The sequence below is a fragment of the Pseudophryne corroboree genome, chromosome 10 (assembly GCF_028390025.1).
Source record: "Pseudophryne corroboree isolate aPseCor3 chromosome 10, aPseCor3.hap2, whole genome shotgun sequence".
Lineage (NCBI taxonomy): Eukaryota > Metazoa > Chordata > Amphibia > Anura > Myobatrachidae > Pseudophryne > Pseudophryne corroboree.
The window spans coordinates 132,902,397-132,916,719 of record NC_086453.1 but is presented as its reverse complement, the minus strand read 5'-3'; positions in this window follow the sequence as shown (position 1 = coordinate 132,916,719).

Genomic DNA, 14,323 nt, shown 5'->3' with positions numbered 1-14,323 from the left:
TCATTTATATCTGGTAGGTGAAATATTTTAACATTTAGAAAGTGTGAAAAATATTAGAATTTGAGTATTCAAAATTTAAAAACCTGTGGCTGCTTCCTGAGTCATCTGTGTATTGGCCCTCATTCCGAGTTGATCGCTCGGTATTTTTCATCGCATCGCAGTGAAATTCCGCTTAGTACGCATGCGCAATATTCGCACTGCGACTGCGCCAAGTAATTTTACAATGGAGATAGTATTTTTACTCACGGCTTTTTCATCGCTCCGGCGATCGTAATGTGATTGACAGGAAATGGGTGTTACTGGGCGGAAACAGGCCGTTTTATGGGCGTGCGGGAAAAAACGCTACCGTTTCCGGAAAAAACGCAGGAGTGGCCGGGGAAACGGGGGAGTGTCTGGGCGAACGCTGGGTGTGTTTGTGACGTCAAACCAGGAACGACAAGCACTGAACTGATCGCACAGGCAGAGTAAGTCTGAAGCTACTCTGAAACTGCTAAGTAGTTAGTAATCGCAATATTGCGAATACATCGGTCGCAATTTTAAGAAGCTAAGATTCACTCCCAGTAGGCGGCGGCTTAGCGTGTGTAACTCTGCTAAAATCGCCTTGCGAGCGATCAACTCGGAATGAGGGCCATTATCCAGTAATAAAAGCTTAATAACCCTCAATAATAGTAATTTCATTATGTCACTTGTATTGTCTATATCAGTCGTTCTCGAAAATAGGATTTTATTTACCTACCGGTAAATCCTTTTCTCGTAGTCCGTAGAGGGTGCTGGGGTCCATTTTAGTACCATGGGGTATAGACTGTTCTGCAGGAGCCTTCGGCACTTAAAGACTTTTCAGCAGTGTGAACTGGCTCCTCCCTCTATACCCCTCCTCCAGACCTCAGTACAGGAACTGTGCACAAGGAGACGGACAACTTCGAGAGAAGAATTTACATTAAACTAGTGGCTAAATTCATACCAGCTCACACCATACCAAAAACATGTTGCCTAACAAGGCCTTTAACATAACCCATGCAAACGTGCATGCAAAACATAACAGCAACTGCTGTAAAACATCTTAATACATGAGAACCTGTGTAAAAAGACAAAACGTAATTTGCAGGAAAAATTAGCACTGGGCGGGCGCCCAGCATCCTCTACGGACTACGAGAAAAGGATTTACCGGTAGGTAATTAAAATCCTATTTTCTCTTACGTCCTAGAGGATGCTGGGGTCCATTTTAGTACAATGGGGATGTACCAAAGCTCCCAGTATGGGCGGGAAAGTCTTAATGTTCCTGCAGAACTGAGTGACCAAACTGAAGGTCATCAGCAGCCAAGGTGTCAAACCTGTAAAACTTAGCAAATGTGTTTGCCCCTGACCAAGTAGCTGCTTGGCAAATTTGCAACGCCGAGACACCCCGGCAGCTGCCCAGGAAGAACACACTTTCCTTGTAGAGTGGGCCTTTACCGAACTCTGTAACGGCAATCCTGCCGTGGAATAAGCGTGCTGAATGGTACCTCTGATCCAGCGCGCAATAGTCTGCTTAGAAGCAGGACCCCCAATCTTGTTGGGTTCATAGAGGACAAACAAAGATTTTGTTCTCCCTATCCGAGCCGTTCTTGAAACATAAGTCCTCAACGCTCTGACGACATCCAAGGACTTTGAAACGGCTGAGGTGTCAGAAGCCACTGGCACCACCACAGTTTGGTTGATATGGAAATAAGACACAACCTTTGGAAGAAAATGCTGACGCGTCCGCAGTTCAGCTTTATCTTCATGAAAAATCAAATAAGGACTCTTGTGTGACAGAGACCCTGATTCAGGCACTCGTCTGCCTGAGGCCAAGGCCAACAGCATGACCACTTTCCAAGTGAGAAACTTCAACTCTACCTCTTGTAGAGGCTCAAACTAGTCCGATTTAAGGAACTGCAACACCACATCAAGATCCTATGGCGCTGCAGGAGGCACAAAGGGAGGTTGGATGCGCAGAACCCCCTTCACGAACGTCTGGACCTCAGGAAGGGAAGCCAACTGTTTCTGAAAGAAAATGGACAAGGCCGAAATTTGGACCTTGATAGACCCTAATCTCAAGCCAGCATCCACACCTGCCTGTAGAAATAGGAGAAGACATCCTAATTTAAACTCCACCGCAGGAGACTTCTTGGATTCACACCAAGATACATATTTTCTCCAAATACGATGGTAATGTTTGGACGGTACCCCTTTCCTGGCCAGAATAAGTGTGGGAATTACTTCATTGGGAATACCCTTACGGGCTAGGATCTGGCGCTCAACAGCCATGCCGTCAAACGCAGCCGCGGTAAGTCTTGATAAACAAACGGCCCCTGCTGAAGTAGGTCCTCGCGAAGAGGAAGAGGCTGAGGATCTTCCAGTAATAACTCCTGAAGATCTGGATACCATGCCCTCCTTGGCCAGTCTGGAGCAATGAGAATTGCTCGAACCCTTGTTCTTCTGATGATCTTGAGAACTTTTGGTATTAGTTGAAGTGGAGGGAACAGATACACCGACTGAAACACCCACTGGGTCACCAGTGCATCCACTGCTATTGCTTGTGGGTCTCTCGACCTGGAACAATATTTCTGAAGCTTCTTGTTGAGACATGATGCCATCATATCTACTTGAGGAACGCCCCAATGATCTGCTACCTCTGCAAAGACTTCTGGGTGGAGGCCCCATTCTCCTGGATGGAGATCGTGTCTGCTGAGGAAGTCTGTGTCACGATCCGGGTATCTGGACGCCATTTCTTACCCATCAGATGCCTCCTAAGGCTGGCTCAGCGCTCCAGGACCGGATCCCATCTGTTATCCTAATGTTCACATTCCTGCATCCTCTCCTGTCTCTCTGAGACGCTGTCACAGTAACGCCTTATTACATCTGGCATGGCGTCTCCCGCGGCCTCCGCCGCCGTCCCTGAGCTTCTGCATGCAGAGTGTCAGAGTAGCGATTACGTCAGCCGCGGCCTCCGCTGTGTCCGCGTGGTTGGATGTGCACTTGTCAGCCTGGCGTCTCCTGTCTTCAGTGGCCGGCGCCGCCATTACTGTTTTCATTACCACATGGATTACAAACCAAACTTCCCTCCAAGTGTCTGCATGGGCGCAGCCATCTTGGATTCTGTCAGCTGATCATTTCCTCCAATCTGTTGTCAGTATTGTTAATCTGCATAATTGCCTAGCCAATCCCTTCCTTGCTGCAGGTATAAATACACTGTGCCTGAGCAAGGAAGGCGTCAGTGCTTTGGTTGTCAAACCTAGTTCCTGTTTGTCTCTCTCCTGTGATTGTCTTCCAGGTTCCAGCTCCTGTCTCAAGACTTCCACCATAGAGACCCGCACCAGCATTCCACCTGCGGTGTAGCCTGACTCTCCAATCCATTGTGGATTCATCTGTTTCCAGCTACAACATTACCTGCTTCCAGCTCAGCTTCCAGCAGAGTACAGCTTCCCTTAAAGGGCCGGTGTCCTTTCTACACTTTACCACTCTCCACCGGTATTATTATTTCTCCGCTCTCAAGTTCTACATTTCAGTTCATATTTCATCGCTCCCAAGTTCATTTATTATTTAACTGGTTCCAGCCAGTATCCACTCCGTGCTAACAACAGTCTGGTTCCAGCCAGTATCCACAGCAGCTGTTTTATCTTCAGCAACCCAGCTTTTCCTGGAACACCAGCTGGCACAATCCTGGGTTATCTCCATTGCTACAGTCGGGCCTGGTAAGGACTTTCCATCTAGAAGATCATAAGAACTATCTCACACTACCAGTGCCCTGTGGCTCCTGCCATCCTGTAGTACCCAGGAACTGTATTTATTCTTTGCTGACTTTTACGTTTTCTTTTACTGCTGCTGTGTTGCGGAGTTGTCATAATAAACATCATTGACTTTTATCCAAGTTGTCGTGGTCACGCCTTCGGGCAGTTATTATTCATGTTACTTACATGTCCAGGGGTCTGATACAACCTCCCAGGTTCCGGTACATCTCAGCCCCTACAACTGAGGCTGCCTCCCGTCAGCTCAGGCCCTCAGTTGTGACAGTCTGCTTCCCAGTTGTCCACTCCCGGAATGAAAATTGGCGACAGAGCTTTTGCATGTCATTCTGCCCAGAGGAGTATCCTTGTCACCTCTGCCATTGCCGCTCTGCTTTTTGTTCCGCCCTGGCGGTTTATGTAAGCTACTGCCGTTACATTGTCTGACTGGATCTGTATGGGACGACCTTCAAGAAGGTGTGCCACTTGATGAAGGCTGTTGTAAACAGCTCTCAATTCCAGAATGTTTATGTGAAGGAGTACTTCTTGACTTGACTATCATCCTTGGAAGCTTTTCCCTTGCATGACTGCTCCCCAACCTCGGAGGCTTGCATCTGTGGTCACCAGGATCAAAGTCTGAATCCCGAACCTGCCCCCCCCTTCAGGAGGTGAGAACTTTGAAGCCACCACAAGAGTGAAATACTGGCTTTTGTTGACAGGATTATCCTCCGGTGCATGTGTAGGTGCGATCCAGACCACTTGTCCAGTAGGTCCCATTGGAACACCCTGGTGTGGAATCGGCCAAATTGTAGAGCCTCGTAGGCCGCTACCATCTTCCCCAGCAGGCGGATGCACTGATGAATCGATACGCGTGCTGGTTTTTAAACTTGTTTGACCATCCTCTGGATCTCCAGAGCCTTTTCCACCGGTAGGAATACTTTCGGTGCTTCCGTGTCCAATATCGTTCCCAGAAATGATAACCTCATTGTGGGTTCCAATTGTGATTTTGGAAGGTTTATGATCCAAACGTGCTGTTGAAGCACCGTCAGGGAAAGTGCAATGTTCTGCACTAGTTTCTCCCTGGATCTCGCTTTTGTGAGGAGATTGTCCAAGTATGGGATGACTTTGACTCCTTTCTTGCGAAGAAGAACCATCATCTCCGCCATCACCTTGGTGAATATTCTCAGAGCCGTGGAGAGCCCGAAAGGCAATGTTTGGAACTGGTAGTGGCAGTCCTGCACCGCAAACCTCAGGTATGCCTGATGCGGCGGGTAGATGGGAACATGTAAATAAGCATCTTTGATGTCCATCGATACCAGAAATTCCTTTTCCTCCAAGCTGGAGATCACCGCTGTGACGACATGTGATGACACAGCTGGCGCGTCGTGTCGCTCAGTGGTAAAAGACACGTGGTTACTTTCCTAGCCCTGGTCCTACACATGGACTTCACCAATTGCCAATATGTTATTAGTTATATGTTAGGCAATATTGTATTGTATTGTGTGGTTATTATATTGTACAGTTATATTTTTATCTGTTATATTTGGTATATGTAGTTTATTTGGTTATTATATATTCAATGTAATTGTTAACTGAATAAGTCTAGGCCAGAGTGTTAGTAACATAGTTAAATCAGTTCATTGTAATGTAAGTCCCCTAGCTGTACACTCAGATGTGATTAGGATGAGTAGGTTATGTAGTATACAGGTTCTGTATGGAGATGCAGGTAATCTGATCCTGTGCACTCCATTGTGTACAAGAGTCCAGACACCTCATCTCCACTCCTGACTGACCAGCTTGTGTGATGAATAGACAGGGGAGGGTATAACAAGAGGAGTGAGCTCTGCTGGGGGGGGAAGAGATCTGAGACAGAGAGAGAGAGTGGCAGGAGACTGACTAAGAAGTAATGTTCTGTCAGGAGTTCCAGGAGGGAATTGTCGTGTAGAATTGGATCACAGAAGTGTGCTGAGCTGTTTATAACCCATTCTGTTCAATAAACCACTGTTGGTGTTTCATCTACCACCATGACTGAGTGATTTGGAACCCGGTATCCTCACATTTGGTGGCAAGCAGAGGGATCACTCAGGTTACAAGCATGGATGCAAGATATTACAGCAGATTGGAGGCAGCAGCACAATATTACAAAGACATGAAGAAGGGAGTCCTGCAAGGACTGTGTCATGGAAGAAAAATTGTAATCAATACAGTGGATACCAAGGAATCCCTAATTGGAAAACTGGCTCAATGGGACGTTGAGCACCCTTGTGATAAGGAGGAAGAAGAGGATATGGTCCAGGCCTCAGCGGAGGAGACCAGTAATGGAACCAGGGCAGTGGAGCTTGTGGTTGGAAGTTTGTCAGCATATCGGCAGGCTGGGAAGCCGGATCTTTTATTTATAGTTACCAAAATGCAGTACATTTGGGAGTACTGGAATGAAGCTCAGTGGGAAATCAGCAGGTGGAGAGTATCCAGCATACAGGACAAGTTGTGTCATCTGGGGAATGCGTTCATGCACTGCAGAAGTGAAGCAGCCACATGGAATCTGCTGGGGGAGCCAGAGTTTGAGGAATTCAGGGAGGAAGGGATCGCCACAGTGGCCCAAATGACACAAAGGATACAATATACAGAGACGGAGGGGCAAGTGCAGAGTAAATTGCCTTCCCGGACAGAGCCAGAGGAAGTGGCATTGGATCAGGGGCCCCTGGATACCCCAGCATGGCGAGACCAGTGTTACAGGGTGGATGCGGAAAGGCACCACCTGCAACAGCTTCTCCCATACCCAAGGGAAGAAGTTGCCCAGTGGTCTATATGGAAGGAAGCACACGAAGTGAAGACAGCAGTGAGCACAATCCAGGCACCCCAGGAGGAACTGCACTACAACTTCCCTTTTGCTGAGATGGAGGATGAGGACTTAGTGAGAGAGTGTCAAGAACTGTCTGCCCAGTATGTTACACTGGAAAAGGATGACCTTGACCAGGTGGATGCAAGGAAGCACTGTCTGCAACCCGTTCTCTTCTCCCTGGGGGAATGTCACAGTGAAACACTCAGTGACCGGCCTGAGCTGTGTTACAACTGGCCATTTGCAGGCTTGGAGGATATAGAAACCATCCCAGAGTGCCAGCGAGACATTGAGGAAGAAGTTGCCACTATCACCCGACCACCACTTGAGCAACAGAGCCTCCAAGGGAATCCTTCAGGTGAGCACCAACCAGTCCTGGCTACTGAGCCATTTACAGTGTTGTGTTTGGGGGAGGCTACTGAAAATGAAAAGGAAGTGGGGTCTGTCATCCAAACACCCCAGGAGAAGGTGCACTATGCCTTCCTATTGGCAGAGGTGGAAGAGGAGATCTCTGCGAGGGCAGCAGTAGGTGGTAATGTCCCAACTATAAGCATGGCTAGTGCAGACAGTGTCTCACTTCAGGCTGATCAGCATATTCGGCTGAGGGAGGCCTATTGTGAAGCTATGTTCATGGCTGCCCCAGTTATTTTATCAGAAAAGGATGTTCAGGAAGGGCCCAGTGTATCCCCAGCTATTGTATCTCTCCCAGAAGATTCTGGAGGTCTGTTCCCATTCAGTGAACTTGATGGTAAGGAGCTGCAGACAGAATCTTCCCTGTGACTCAGAGAAAATCCAGGTATCAGACATGGTAAAAATAGCATCAGCTCAGGAACTGGAAGGGAACATGTTGCTCTACTCTAGGGCACCTGAATGTGTTTTGGACTGGCATTGTGTGCAAGGTGAAATGACTGACTCTAACCAGGACAATGGTGTTCAGCCAGGACATGTAGCAGTGAATGGAGAAGGTAATGCCACTGTCCCTGTGAACCTACATCCATGTTCCAGTACAACGATGGTCGAGTTGGTGGCTACACACAAGGAAGCTGAGCAGATTGTACTCCAGGCCACAGCATACAAGACTCAGAGTAGGATCCCACAAGTTACCCAGCCAGCCAGGCTGGAGGAAGCATTTACACAGGATAGCACAGAAGAAACTTCTGGCATGAAGGAATCCCCATTGTGCCCTGACAATTACCATACCCGTGGTTCATGTTTGGGGAAGGGAAGCCACTGTCCTGATGCACCAGAGGTGATGGAAGTGGGGTTCCCAGGGAATACATTGTTGGGGAGGGAGAGTGAGGGCCCCAGAGATCAGATTTTGTTTATGGAGGAAAATTGTGACTATCTGAAATGTGAGGTTACCCAGTTGGGTGTAGGGGAATTATTAAGTCCCCGGGTGCAGTTATTGGACTTACTGAATTATACTGTTGCACATGCTGTTACCCCAATCCAGCGGCTGTCTACAAAGGGGACTTTGATTAATGTATTTGGATGGGACACCGGGGGGAAATACAAGAACTATGGACTGCTGATCATGTTTCCACCGGACCCTGGTAAGACTGTATTGATTTATGTACTGTGGGCCACGCACCCACCAGACCGGGGAAAGAAATTCCCACACAAGCCTCATGACAATCACCACAGACTTTGGACATGGGACGCTGGTGGGCTCCGTACAAACTGTAAAATGCTAATCACAAAACCACCAGACCCACAAGATACTCATCATTGTTATGATGGGGCACAGACTGTCTGATGTAGAAGAGCATCACTGCGCTCAGCAAGCTTAAGCTACTTAGGACACAGGGCGAGAAAGTAGGGGAAGGTAATGTGACGACATGTGATGACACAGCTGGCGCGTCGTGTCGCTCAGTGGTAAAAGACACGTGGTTACTTTCCTAGCCCTGGTCCTACACATGGACTTCACCAATTGCCAATATGCTATTAGTTATATGTTAGGCAATATTGTATTGTATTGTGTGGTTATTATATTGTACAGTTATATTTTATCTGTTATATTTGGTATATGTAGTTTATTTGGTTATTATATATTCAATGTAATTGTTAACTGAATAAGTCTAGGCCAGAGTGTTAGTAACATAGTTAAATCAGTTCATTGTAATGTAAGTCCCCTAGCTGTACACTCAGATGTGATTAGGATGAGTAGGTTATGTAGTATACAGGTTCTGTATGGAGATGCAGGTAATCTGATCCTGTGCACTCCATTGTGTACAAGAGTCCAGACACCTCGTCTCCACTCCTGACTGACCAGCTTGTGTGATGAATAGACAGGGGAGGGTATAACAAGAGGAGTGAGCTCTGCTGGGGGGGGAAGAGATCTGAGACAGAGAGAGAGAGTGGCAGGAGACTGACTAAGAAGTAATGTTCTGTCAGGAGTTCCAGGAGGGAATTGTCGTGTAGAATTGGATCACAGAAGTGTGCTGAGCTGTTTATAACCCATTCTGTTCAATAAACCACTGTTGGTGTTTCATCTACCATCATGACTGAGTGATTTGGAACCCGGTATCCTCACAACCGCTCTCAGGGATTCCTTCTTGAATTTGAACCTTTTCAAATAAAGGTTCAGAGTCTTTAGGTTTAAAATCGGTCTGACCGAGCCATCCGGTTTCGGCACTAAAAACAGGCTTGAATAAAACCCTTTTTCCTGTTGTGACACAGGAACTAAGGAAATTACGTTGTCTTGACATAATTTCTGTATTGCGTTCAGCACTTTTGCTCTGTCCTGAACAGAAGCTGGTAAGGCTGATTTGAAAAATCAGCATGGGGGAAGGTCCTGAAATTCCAATTTGTACCCTTGGGATACTATCTGCAATACCCAAGGATCCAGATCTGAGTGAACCCAGACCTGGCTAAAAGACAGTAGATGTGCCCCCCACCCGATCGTACTCCCGCATGGGAGCCCCAGCGTCATGCTGAGGTTTTAGCAGAAGTAGCTGTTGACTTCTGCTCCTGCGAGCCTGATGGTGTTGTAGATTTTTTACCTCTTCCTCGAAGAAGGGGCCTTTTTGGGTCGAAAGGCTTGCATCGTATGAGAATGAAATCCTTTCCTAGGTGGAGCAGCTGCGGAAGGCAGAAATGTTGACTTGCCTGATGTAGTTGTTGAAATCATGGCATCCAGCTTGTATCCAAAGAGGGCTTTACCATTGTAAGGAAGCGCCTCAATATTCTTTTTTGATTCCGCATCAGCATTCCATTGGCGGATCCACAGCACCCTGCGGGCTGAAATCGCCATAGCGGAGGATCTTGGACTCAGCAACCCAATATCCTTCATAGCTTCAACTAAGTGACCTGCAGCATCTTTGATATGGCCGAGAGTTAGGACTATTTCATCCCTGTCAACTGTGTCTATGTTTAAGCAAGTTGTCAGACCATTTTTCCACAGCGTTACCTACCCACGCACAAGCAATGGTGGGCCTGAGCACCATTCCGTTAGCCGTATATATGGATTTTAGGGTTGTTTCTAATTTACGGTCAGCTGGATCTTTTAAAGAGGCTGAACCAGGGGCAGGAAAAACTATTTTCTTAGACAGCCGAGAAACTGAGGTGTCTATCATTGGGGGTGTCTCCCATGTGTGCCTGTCTTCCTCAGGCAAAGGGTACGCTACACGTATCCTTCTGGGAAGGGTAAATTTCTTCTCAGGGTTAGCCCAGGATTCTGCAAAGAACGCATTCAAATCCTTTGAAGGAGGAAAAGTCACAACCTGCTTTTTATTTAATTGAAATAATCCTTTTCCTCAGGGACCAGTGTTGTTTCAGGAAACTCCAACACTTCCTTTATAGCAACTATCATACATTGTATGCTTTTGGCTAATTTGGGGTCTACCCCTCTCAAATCCCCAGTGTCGACGTCAGAGTCGGAATCTGTGTCTGTGTCCCCTTGCATTATCTGGGCCAGAGACCTTTTCTGGGAACTGGATGGGACCCGAGTGGATGATATGGAGGGGTCAGTAAACAGTGCATCCTCCACAGACTGCCTCCAATATTTAGTCTGTTGTTCAGACTCAGAGAATTTCTTTGCAAGCATTGACATATTCTTTTGCAACATTCTCACCCACTTCAGCTCCTTCTGAGAGGGAAGGGCCACCACATTACCCTCTTGTGCATCTAAAATGGGTTCTTCCTGGGAAGAACCCTCCCCAATGTCTGACATGTTACACACTTGTACATACACACACACCCCTATCACACAGGGGAGCTATTGGGGACAGACCCACACTAAAGTCTGTCAGAGAGACACAGAGGGATCTGCCAGTCCACACACTGCGCCTTATTGTGAATTGTGGAAATATTACCCACTCACAGCGCATATACCAATAATAGGCCAACAGACCTAATTATAATGAACACTCTCTGCCCCTTCTATAACACCCTGTAACAACAGCGTTGTTATGAGGAGACACAGCGTTCAGGAGCTTCACACTGGAGTTTCTGCAGGAGAAGATGGCACCCAGTGAGTGTTCTGGCAAGTCTGAGGAGAAGCCCCACCCTTCAGCCTCAGCAATGTAATATTTATACTGGTTGGGGATGGCACATCAGCGGCTGTACGTGTATGTACCCTTTTTGCCAGTGAGAGTAAGGTTTTAAAACATGCCCTCAGAGCGCGCCCCCACCCCCGCGCTCTGCACCCTTGTGCTGAGAGACATGGCGCGCAGCGTGCACGTGTACCTGTATGCCACAAATGATGACCGGAGGATCCCCTCTCTGCAGGACTCTGGTAATATACTCACCAGCCTTCTGACTTCTGGCTCTGTTAGGGGGTGGCGGCAGTGCTGTGGGAGTGAACGCTGACCAGGCTTGGGCTGTGTTCAGTAATAATAATAATAATAATTTTATTTATATAGCGCTCTTTCTCCAACAGGACTCAAGGCGCTTTACAGACATCAAAAACAATGCACATGATACAGAGGATTTGAGTAATACAACAATAGACAAGCAACACAGACATAAAAGAAAAACCTTAAGCCCACAGAAAGCATAACGCAGGATTGGTGCAGGCATTTTGGGTAATAACTTTCAAGGGTTGTGTATTCCACCCTCATAGGTACCAAGTGCAGCAGCCATCTTGGGGACTCAGCGTAGGATTACCCAGGGTGGAATAGTCTACCCCCTAGAAGAGATGACACAAAATGGGGGTGATTTCAGAGTCCTACAGTTTAGAGTAGGGTTCCAACAAAACCACAAGGTCCATGTATTTTTCATCCCATCCACAAGTGTACCATATGGGGCAGCCATGTTGGGCGCACTTTGAAGGTTACACTGTGGGAGGTGAGCCATACAAGGGCCAAGTTCATATATGGGAAAACTGATGCTTATGTAGTAGTATGATGTACCCTGCATGTAGGGCACAATGGAAAGGTGTGCAATCGGTGGAGGTAAACATTACAGGAGAAACACATGGTGGGTTGGAAGCGAGCAATGGAAAAAAAAATAACACAATAGCAGGTAACTAGTGGCAGAAGTAGGAGTGGGATAACATTTTGATCAGATCATAGTATGGGTGGGTAGGAGAAAGTGGGGGGCATACTCAGACGCAATGGGAATGTCCCTGCTGATCCTGGTCCTGGTGCTCTTCCCCCACAGTTCCCTGTTCATCTTGATGGTTAGGCCCAGGGGCAGACTTGATGTTCTCAGCCAGAGAGGTGGTAAGCCTGGTCTTGGTTTGAGGCGAGGAGAGGCCACATAAAGTTCCAGAGTTTTTAGGTTGTAATGCAGTCCGTTTGTTATCTTATTAGTTTGTTTACCTTCTGTTTTCCTTCGGTTTAACACAGGTATAACACTGCTATTGATATTAGCTGCCACTTAATAACTAGCCACTGCAGCGTCCTAATAGGCCTGGCGTCCTATGCTATACTGGTTAAGTAAGTCTACAAACACATGCTCTTTGTGATTACAACCCCCTCCCCCACACAGCAACCCTCCACCAAAAGGTGTTAATCAACTACCAAATGTGAGATCACTAAACCCCAGTCAATCACAAAGTTTTTGCTGACTACAGATATTAATCCACTTAACAATTTACCAAATATATCTTTTAGCAAGAAACAAACCGTGATCAGCTCTCTGCTGTAGTTACCAAATATATCTTTTAGCAAGAAACAAACAGTGATCAGCTCTCTGCTGTAGTTACCAAATATATCTTTTAGCAAGAAACAAACAGTGATCAGCTCTCTGCTGTAGTTACCAAATATATCTTTTAGCAAGAAACAAGTACCCTTCAGGAGCTAATGGTGTCCTGTCAGCGGAAGCAGAACCATTAACTAATTGAGAAGTTAGTTCCTACTTTCCCCCCTAAGTCCCACGAAGCAGGGAAGCTGTTGCCAACAGCTTCCCTGTAAAATAAAAAACCTAACAAAGTCTTTTTACAGCAAAGCTCTGTAGAGCTCCACTAGTGTGCATCCAGTCTCCTGGGCACATTTTCTAAACTGAGGTCTGGAGGAGGGGCATAGAGGGAGGAGCCAGTTCACACTGTTGAAAAGTCTTAAATTGTCCTGCAGAACCGTCTTTACCCCATGGTACTAAAATGGACCCCAACATTCTCTAGGACTTAAGAGAAACTTTCTTAAATCATGGTGCTCTAGAGCATACCTCCCAACTGTCCCGATTCCAGCAGGACAGTCCCACTATTCGGACACTGTCCCGCTGTCCCTCCCACGGGCAGCAGTGTCCCACGAGTGGGAGGGGGGCAGTTGGGGATGCCTTTGATCACCTTCTGCTCTGCAAAGCAGCAAGTGATCTCTGAACACATGCTGTGCGCACGGCATGTATTCAGTGCAGGGAGGGGAGCACGGGGCTGCCCAGCTGCTCGGGGAGCGCTGGGCACGCCCCCAAAAGGCTGGAAAATGGTCAGTTTGGCTAGGTCATGCCGACTCAGGTAAGGCCACGCCCCTCACGATCGAGGCCACGCTCCCTTGTCCCCACTTCCTCAAAGCAAAAGTTGGGAGGTATGCCCTAGAGTTTCAGAATGTTTTTCGCAGCACCCCTAGGATAAAAGTTTATTATTGACATAATTAGAAAAACAAATTAAATTAAGTTGTGCCTACTAATTATCCTTAGGTTCAGTTACGTGGTGGTGTACAGTTGTGTTTCTGATTGTCCACATGTTTTATGACTGGCAGCCACTAACACTGGTTTTGCCTATCACTTGAACCATAAATGATTTGGTCCTGGACCACCAACCTGAGGCAGCCCTACAAGGGCCTCATGGCACACCAGGATGCCTAGGCAGTGGCACACAGTTTGGGAACCACTGGTCTATATCCTTACATTGCTATCTTCCAATATAGGATATTCTTTCCTCTGAAATGGTACCTTCCCTTATATCTTTTTTACATAGTTTCTAAGATTATTTATATCAATATAAATCAACAGTTATCTACTTATGTTATTCTTGTGTTACAATTTTGTGTTTTTATCACATTGAACTGTATAAAAGCAACATTTGTATTCAATTATATAATAATTTCTGCCCACTGAACATCCTAGGAACAGTATCTATGTGTTTATGTATAATATATTTTTCTTCTGGGGATAAATAAAGCTTATCTTGCAACCCTTGTATGAGATATAATTGTTCAAAATAACTGACTCTTACCCTATTATGTGGTCATATATCTCATGATTTAAGCAGTTCCTGTAAGTTATTCATAATTCATATGTTATTTCACCATGGGTCAGGTAATATTGTATAACTGTACCAAGTAGTCAGGTGATACCAGAGCCG